We start from the raw sequence: 8,870 nt of genomic DNA on the forward strand, positions 1-8,870 counted from the left end.
CATTTTCACAATGTTGAGTCTACCTAGCCATGAGCATGGTACGTTTTTCCATTTATGCAGATCCCTTTGGATTTCTTGCAGTAGTGTTTTGTAGTTTTCTTTGTATAGGTCTTTTACATCCCTGGTCAGATTTATTCCTATGAATTTTATTTTTTATGGGCTATTATAAATGGTATTGTTTTCCTGATTTCCTTTTCATCATTCTCTTTATTGGTGTATAGGAATTGAACTGATTTTTGTATGTTTATCTTATATCCTGCTCCTCTGCTGAATCTTTCTATTAGTTCCAGTAGATTTCTTGTGGAGCCTTTAGGGTTTTCTATGTATAGTATCATATCATTGTCAAATAGGGACAGTTTAACTTCTTCATTACCAGTTTGGATGCCCTTTATTTCTTTTTCTTGCCTTACTGCTCTAGCTAGAACTTCCAGAACAGTGTTAAATAGGAGTGGTGATAAAAGGCATCCTTGTCTTGTTCCTTTTCTCAAGAGGAATGTTTTCAGCCTCTGTCCATTGAGAATGATGTTGCCTGTTGGTTTTCCATAGATGCCCTTTATTATGCTGAGAAATTCCCTTCTATACCTATTTTATTATTGACAGTTTTTATCAGGAATGGGTGTTGGACTTTGCTGAATGCCCTTTCTGCATCAACTGAGATGATCATGTGATTCTTTTCTTTCCTTTTATGTATGTGGTGGATTACACTGATTGAGAGATACTCTTTAAACGTTAACCAAAATTAGCCCCCTGAGGTCTCCTTTTACCTATATAAGATTGGCTCACATAATACAGAATATCACCTGTGAGTACTGTTCGCCATTAAAAAATCATCCATACGAGACCAAATGGTCAACAGCTATTTTAAAACAAAGTTAAGAATGTAAGGGGCAGATACATTAGCTTAACAGAAAGGGAACAACCAGAAGAGAAATATTGAGAATGTTTATGAATTGTGATGAATGTCACTAATGTCACTGAACAATTTGTGTGGAAACTATTAAATGAGAACCTAAAATGCTGTGTAAACTTTTACCGAAAAAACAATAAAATGCTGTTTAAAAAAATAAGTAAATGACTTGGGTGTCAAAGATTATAATACCTATAATAATAATAAGTGCAGACAGCAATAATGTCCAGGCAGGAAATAGATGCGATCAGGGTGGGGCACAGTGGGAGGCTACAAAAACTCACAAGGTCTATTTATTATCAGTGATTTAGACTGCTGTTACTTAAACTACACATGAACCGGTTATGCACTCCTTGTTTATGATGTAGCTGACAATAAAAGCTTAAAGCAACGGCTGAAAATATGAAAGAAATGTAATTTTCATAAAATAATGTTATAAAGTCATGTGAAATCCCCTTCATTTTAATTGTCTTAGTTCAGAAGGACTTACATAGCTAAACTTTTGATACCTGGATCTCAGAAACTGACATTCATATTCACTAGATCAAGCTTTGTAAGAGCAAAATACTGGACACAATCCAAGTGTCCACTGGTGGCGACACGGTCAAAACAAACAAACATCAACTGTATGCAGCACTATGAAGTTTCATAAGAATTTAGATTTAAGTTCTCTTATTGTATAAAAAAGATCTCCAGAAAATTTGTTAATTAGGAACCAGGTGTACATTCCAAGCTGTCTTTTAACAGAAGAGGAGAAATATTGTTTCACTTTCAAATTTTCACACTTACATCAGTTAAAATAGCACTTCTCTTTGTTTGAGAAGTTTATATCCATTAAATTGAACAATTCTCAGTACAAACATAAAGTGATCTAGAAATTTTCCCGAAATGGAAACTGTAAATCAAAGAAGTTAAAAACACCATCTCATAAGCTGAGCTTATCTAACCAAAAAGAACACTTATATTTTAGATTACAGTTAAAGACTGTGGAGAGCAGGTGCAGAGCAGTTGAAAATTAGAGGGACTTAACTGCAGCTCTAGCAGAGACGGGTGGGAGGACAAAGACTTAGACTGGGGGAAGATGCTTCCCACACACCTGAAAGCCTTAAGGAAAAGGCATCCCTCTAAAAAGGATGGATCTGGAGACACCACACAATCCAGCTGGATTCACTGTCCCCTGCCTCATTTCATTGGTGAATTTATGAGAGGACCAAACCCCACCTACGGCCCCCTTAACAGTCAAGGCCTTCCGCTACTAACTTCTCCCCCATTTTCCACTACACCACACAGTGTGAGAAGGGAGCTGTAGTTTTAGAACCGCACAAAAAAGGCTCCAGTGCCTGGGGGAAACCAAGAAAACTGCAAGGATAGGACAAGGATGGCTCTGGAGGACCCGGGGCTTGGTCTTCTCAGCCAGGGCTGCTCTTTCTTCAGACTCTGGTCGGCAGGTTCTGTTATTCAACACAGAGAACGAAGGCCCAGGACAGGGATGTTAACGCCCCATGATGTCAGCTCTGAGAGTCACTTAAGGAAGGTGGCCCCAGGCTTCCAAGGCTTGAAAATCCACGTGTGTAGAGAAAGGGCCCAGTGACAGTGGAGCAGGGCCTCAGGATGCCTCTTAGGGCTCAGACCCTTGGCCATCTCAGTCACCTTTTTACCTCACTCAGGAACCACAGGGCCTGGAACACACCGTCCCCCAACAATTCATATCTAGCCTCACCCCTTGTAGTAACAATACCCCAGTTCTCTGTAGTACTCACCATATCCTGACTCCAGCTTCTGGAAGTCTATATGCATGTGCTCTCTAACCCAAGAAGCCACTTCAGGAAGAAGGATGGCAGTGGAAGCAGAGCCACTAGGCAGTCTGGAGGCAGATGAATGATGTTTGGTCCACACAGCCAGTCAGAGCAGTTAAAATCCTTACTTGGGATTGCATGGATGTGCAAGATGGCCGCCCTCAGTCCCCTGCTGCCTCGACTGGACTAGCTCTCCCTGTGCCACTCCTGGGACCTGAAATGGAAGAAGAAGACAGTGCTGGGTAAGGAGGAAGTGACAGGTTCCTGGCCTTCAGCTCTGTCTCTGCCTAGGGCTTCCCCCCAGTCTCAAGGCCATGCTCCACTCTGCGGACATCTGCATTTAAGGCAGCTCCTGCTCCAGCCTTCCAGAGCACACACTTGCATTGTTCACGCAGCTCCAAAGGCCTCTTCCTTTGGCAACAAAGTCACAGAGGGAGGGGCTTCCTCATCCCAGACCATGAGGGGCATCCAGGCCTGCCCAGGCTGGAGAACCTGAACCTGGCTTCCTCCAGGGTATTGGAGGCCCATGGTTTAAGTTGAGGATTCATCTATGAGGTTTAGGGTTCACCTTTACAGAACCCACACATTTCACCTGATATCAACATGGCTGAATTTTGAGCAAGAATGTATTTCTCAAGTTCAAGTCAATAAACTCATCATGCGTCAATGATTTCAAATTACATGCAGTTGAAAGTCTTCTGTTGTCCTTTGCTTTTTTAAAATTTTCATTTATAGCATGATAATATGGGATCAGTATTTTTCCTGTTGATCTTGCAACTAACATTTCTTTCTTTCCCTTTAGGTTTTTAGTTTGTTTTTCTTCACTCTTTGGCCATGACACCACCAGTCCCTAAGCTTTCAAGAAATCTGGGAGAATTCCTGAACACATTCTCTTTCAACCTTATAATAATCAGTCAACCAGTAAATCAGACAATCATTAAGTTTTCTCTAAGCAGCAGGCTGTTCCCATTTCTTTCCTCCCCACAACCCCATGCAGCTGACTCGTACTCCTTTATTTCTTGGATTCAGTGTAAATGTTTTCTCTCTCTGTCTCTCGCATAAATCTGTATACTAGTGGCTCCATCCTACTTCTGTAACAGTTATTTTCAGCTTACTCTGGGAGCTTGTGAGATACAGAGAACCTCAAGCCCCACCCAAGATAAAAATCTGCATTTGCACAAGATTCCAGGTATCCACATTCAAGCACTCCCTTCTCCAGAGCTTGTAACTGAAGGAAGGAACATTCTATCTCAGATGCCATGTCTCAGCCCACCTACTAGCCACGTCCACAATCCCCACTGCTCGACTGGCTTCAGCGGTCCAGCCAGGTCCTGCTTGCCTGTCCAAGCCTCCGGCCCATTCTGGGCTTATCGCTTAAGCTAGATGCCACCCAGTGCCCCCACACCCCCGTGGCTAGAGCGTGCTGTGTGTGGAGAAAGGCCTGAAGGGGTGATGGGAGCCCATGCACGCACCCACAGAAGTCTCTGAAGTAGAGTGCGGGTTACCAGTGAATCTCATCGCAGAGGCGAACACCCAGACACCAGGAAACAGACAGCGCGAATCCCTGGAGGAGCCTGGGCCAGGACAGAGCCATCCCAAAACTGGGACACAGGCCCTGAAGGCTGCCTCCTTCCCACCCTCCCAGCTCGTGAGTCTGAGGGTGTCTAGTATCTTGGCCTTCCTGGAAAGACTGGGAGCTGCTCCCTGCAGCACAGGGATGGCTAGGGCTAGGCAAAGAGGGGGTGCCAAAGGCCAAGGTGAGGACCGAGGCCATGAAGTGCCTCAGAAGGATCCAGAAAAAAGAAAGGCCAAATCAGCCACTCCCCCACCTTCATCAGAGCTTGAGATGGAAGCCTGTGAAGAGAGGCTGGTGGGTGGCAGATGGCACATGCTGGGCAAGGGCGTGGGGGTAGCACAGCTGACCTGGCTCCAGGGTGCCTATGTGATGACCTCTCTCTTCTAGAGGGAGGGGAAGGGACCAGAGCCCAGTTCTCAGCCCCGTGCTGGAGACTGTGGATCATGCCCTGCCGGGAGCCTGGAGAGATGGGGCACACACAAAGAGTGTGGTGGGGAAAGGCTGTGCTGGAGACAGGAGTGGGTATTCCAGCAGGGAGGTCTGGTTGGAGATACTTGGCACTGCCCTTTGCCGACCCTTGTTACCGCAAAACGCGAGTCGGAGCCACCTGCCGCAAAAGCCAATAATAAGACGGGTGAGGTGAGGAGCAAGAGGGTCTCTACTGTATACTGGTATACAGGAGACAGAAGGGAATAGGCTCCTCCAAAATCTGCCTCCCCTCTGGAGGCCAATCAGAGGATTTTATACGGACAGACTCAAGGTCTAAAGGATCCGTAGAATTTTAATTCCCTTTTGAGATGGGCATAATGACCACCCTCTAGACAGGCTGACCTTCTGCGGGTATTCCTGAAGATCCTCTGACACCATCCTGGTTTCGGTAACAAGATGAGCACCTTCGTTCAGTTCTCTCGCTTCTAGATTTTATCACTTGCTGTTCTATCTCTCAAAGAGGAACTTAATTTTAAACTTTCATAAAATCATGGGATAACAGGAGGGAACAAGAGAAGGAAAATAAATCAGAATCACAGGAGCATGCAGGAGTGGATAATAAATCAGAATCACAAGAACATGCAGAAGTGAACTACGCAAGCTATGCAATAACAATACCACAATACCCAGGACGCTAGGCCTACACAATCTCTTTCCCACACAGCTCTTCTCGCCCTCAGGAAGCTGTGGAAGGCTGGGAGGCCTGAGGAGGCCATGAAAGGATGGGGGGACAGGTGAGGGCCCATCGCAAACTGATCTGCAAATCCAGGCTACTAGAGAAGTGCACACCTTGTTTTTGACCCCTTCTTTCCCTCGCATCACCATTATGCACGTTTGTCTTGTGAAGCTCACTGCTCCCCCAGCCCCCAAGGCCAGGCTTCAGTCTCAGGGCTCTGAGGCAGGCGGGGTGCAGAGGGAGCTGAATCTCCCGGCCCCGCCTTGGCCAGCCCTCTTTCTCTGACATTTGATTCATTTTTAACTCCTTCCAGAAAACTTTATCTAAAATAAAAGAAACACCTAGGAATAAATGTAACCAGGGAGGTGAAAGACTTGTACATGGAAAACTATAAAACATTATGGAAAGAAATTAAAAAGATCTAAATAAATAGAAGAAAGGCCTGGAGATCTACTTCCAAAGTCCCAGCTACTGAAAAAGAAGAAAGGGACAAAATCAAAACATTAACTACAGAATTCGAACAAATACAAAGAGAACAGCAAAAACAGCCCTCAGCCACTAGAAGAAAGGAAATAATAAAGATGAGAGCAAAAATAAATGAAACAGAGAACAGATAAAACAATAGAAAGAATCAACAAAACCAAACGTTGGTTCTTTGAAAGGATCAACAAAATTGACAAACCACTGGCCAGACTGACAAAAGTCCCAACTATTGAAAGCCCTATAGAGTGCAGTCTTACTCTGAAACATACAACGTGGTCAAGAGTCAGAATCAACTCAAAAGCAACTCTTTTTTTTCAGTTTAAATAAATGGGAAGACATCCTGTGTTCATGGACTAGAAGACTTAATATTGTTAAGATACTAATAGTACCCAAAGTGATCTATTGATTAATTGAAATCCCTATCAAAACAGCCAAAAAGCAAATCCTGAAATTCACATGGAATTGGAAGAAGACATGAATCAATTCAAAGCAATCTTAAAAAGAGGAACAAAGTAGGATAACTCACTCATCCGTACTAAAAAATGTACTGTAAAGCTACAATGATCCAAACAGTCTGGTTCTGGTATAAGGATATACATAAAGACCAACGGAATAGGATTGAGATTCCAGAATAAACCCATACATTTATGGTCAACTGATTTACCATAAAGCTGAAATATTTATAATGTGAAAAAAATAGTCTCTTGAAGTTCATATGGGGCTGGGAATACTGGGTCTCCACATGCAAGAATAAAGTTGGACCCAGATATCACATTACATATGAAAATTAACTTAGACTAGAAGAATGACCATATATAAACTAAAACTATAAAACTTTTACGGTAAAAATGTATGATTAGTGCTTCAGGACCTAGTTTTTGACAACAGATTCTGAGATGTGACATCAAAATTATGAGCAACAAAAGACAAAATCGATCAACTGGACTTCATCAAAATTAAAACTTTTGTGCATTGGACTTTATCAAGAAAGTGAAGGTACAAATTACAGATTGAAGAAAATATTTAGGAATTATATATCGGATAAGGGTTTAATATCCAGAATACATAAACAGTTCCTACAACTCAACAACAAAAAGATAAACACCACAATGAAAAATGGTCAAAGGATCTGAATAGACACTTCTCCAAAGAAGATACATACAAACAGCCAATAAGCCTATGAGAAGATCTTCAAAGTCATTAGTGATTAGGGAAATGCAAATCAAAACAAAAATGAGACACCATTGCATACCTACTAGGATGGCTATTATTAATGTTAGCAAATTAAAATGGTACTGCCTCTAAGGAAAACATTTTGGAGATTCCTCAAAAAGTTAAGAGGCATTGGTGGTTCAGTGGTAGAATTTTCACCTTCCATGTGGGAGAGCTAGGCTTTGATTCCTAGCCAAGGCATCTCATATGTAGCCACCACATATCTGTCAGTGGAGGCTTCTGTGATGCTATGGAGCTGAACAGGTTTCAGGGGAGCGTTCAGACTATGACGGACTGCGTAAAAAGGCCTGGTGATCTACTTCTGAAAATCAGTTAATTAAAAATCCTGTGACTCCCAAGGGTCCATTTCATTCCATAGTGCATGGGGTAACGGTAAGTCAGGGCCAACTCAAAAGCGGCTAACAAAAGCAGCATAACATACAAAGGGAAGCACATTATGTCTATTTGGGCATTAGATTCCATTAAAGAATTACTGCCAATTATGTTAAGAGTGACAATCATGCGTATTTACATGATATATCTTGAAAGAAGTACGGCCAGAATGCTCCTTAGAAGAGAGTATGTTAAGACTGTGCATCACGTACTTTGGACATGTTAACAGGAGGGATCAGTCCCTGGAGAAGGACATCATGCTTGATAAAGTAGAGGGTCAGTGAAAGAGAGGAAGACCCTCAATGAGATGGACTGACACAGGGGCCGCAATGATGGGCTCAAAAATAGCAACAATTGTGAGGATGGCACAGGACCAGCAATGTTTCGTTCTGTTGTACATGGGGTCACTATGAGTCTGAACCGACTTGACACTACCTAACTACAACAACAATATGATATATTCTTATATAAACAAGGTGAACAGTGGTCTACAGCATCACAAATTGTTGAGAGTAACAATAACAAAGACCTTATGTGTGAGTCTTGAGCTTAAATACCAGGATATTATTGTCTCAGCCAAGGACTGTAGGTAAAAGCCACAGAGGCTGAGAAAATAGAAAGATGAAAGGTAGAAGACCAATCCAAAATACAGTTATAAAGAGAAGACTCATTGTAGTACCCGTCTCTCCCTCTCTCATCAGCAATGGAGGAAGTTTTTCATGACATTTTTCAACGGCACAAAATTACAATCCATGTTCAGCATCTCTCAACACAAAATAACAAGCTCATTGGTCAGGTGGGAATGTTTTTCTTCATGAGTGAAAAAACACCTGGAAAACTGAAACACGTAAGAACTTTATCATTTTATCTCCTCATATAACAAGAAATTCCAGAGGTTACAGTTCAGGATGAGACAGGTGCTCTGTGAAGTAATCAGTGACTCAGGCTCCTTCTTTCTGCCTACTCTACCTCCATTACCACACAGCCTGCATTGTCACTGTGGCAAGCTGGCTGCTGTATGAGAAACAGTAAGACTGAAGGATGAGGGAAAAAGCCTATTTTTTCCTTCTTAGGCTTTCCATTGTTTACATGGCGAAGTATGAGACCCAGTGACTTTCTCTATGTTACTGGCAAGTTCTGTGTCAAACAGCCAACATTATTATAATGGAAAATGGGGATGCTGATTGTTCAGTGGTAAAACTCTCACCTCCGACATGGGAGACCCAGCTTCAATTCATGGTCAGTGTACCTCACGCACAGCCACCACCCATTTGTCAATGGGGACTTTCATGTTGCTATGATGTGAAACAGGTTTCCATGGAGTTTCCAGACTAAAAA

Source organism: Trichechus manatus, unplaced genomic scaffold, assembly GCF_000243295.1.
Source record: "Trichechus manatus latirostris isolate Lorelei unplaced genomic scaffold, TriManLat1.0 scaffold00416, whole genome shotgun sequence".
Taxonomy (NCBI): Eukaryota; Metazoa; Chordata; class Mammalia; order Sirenia; family Trichechidae; genus Trichechus; species Trichechus manatus.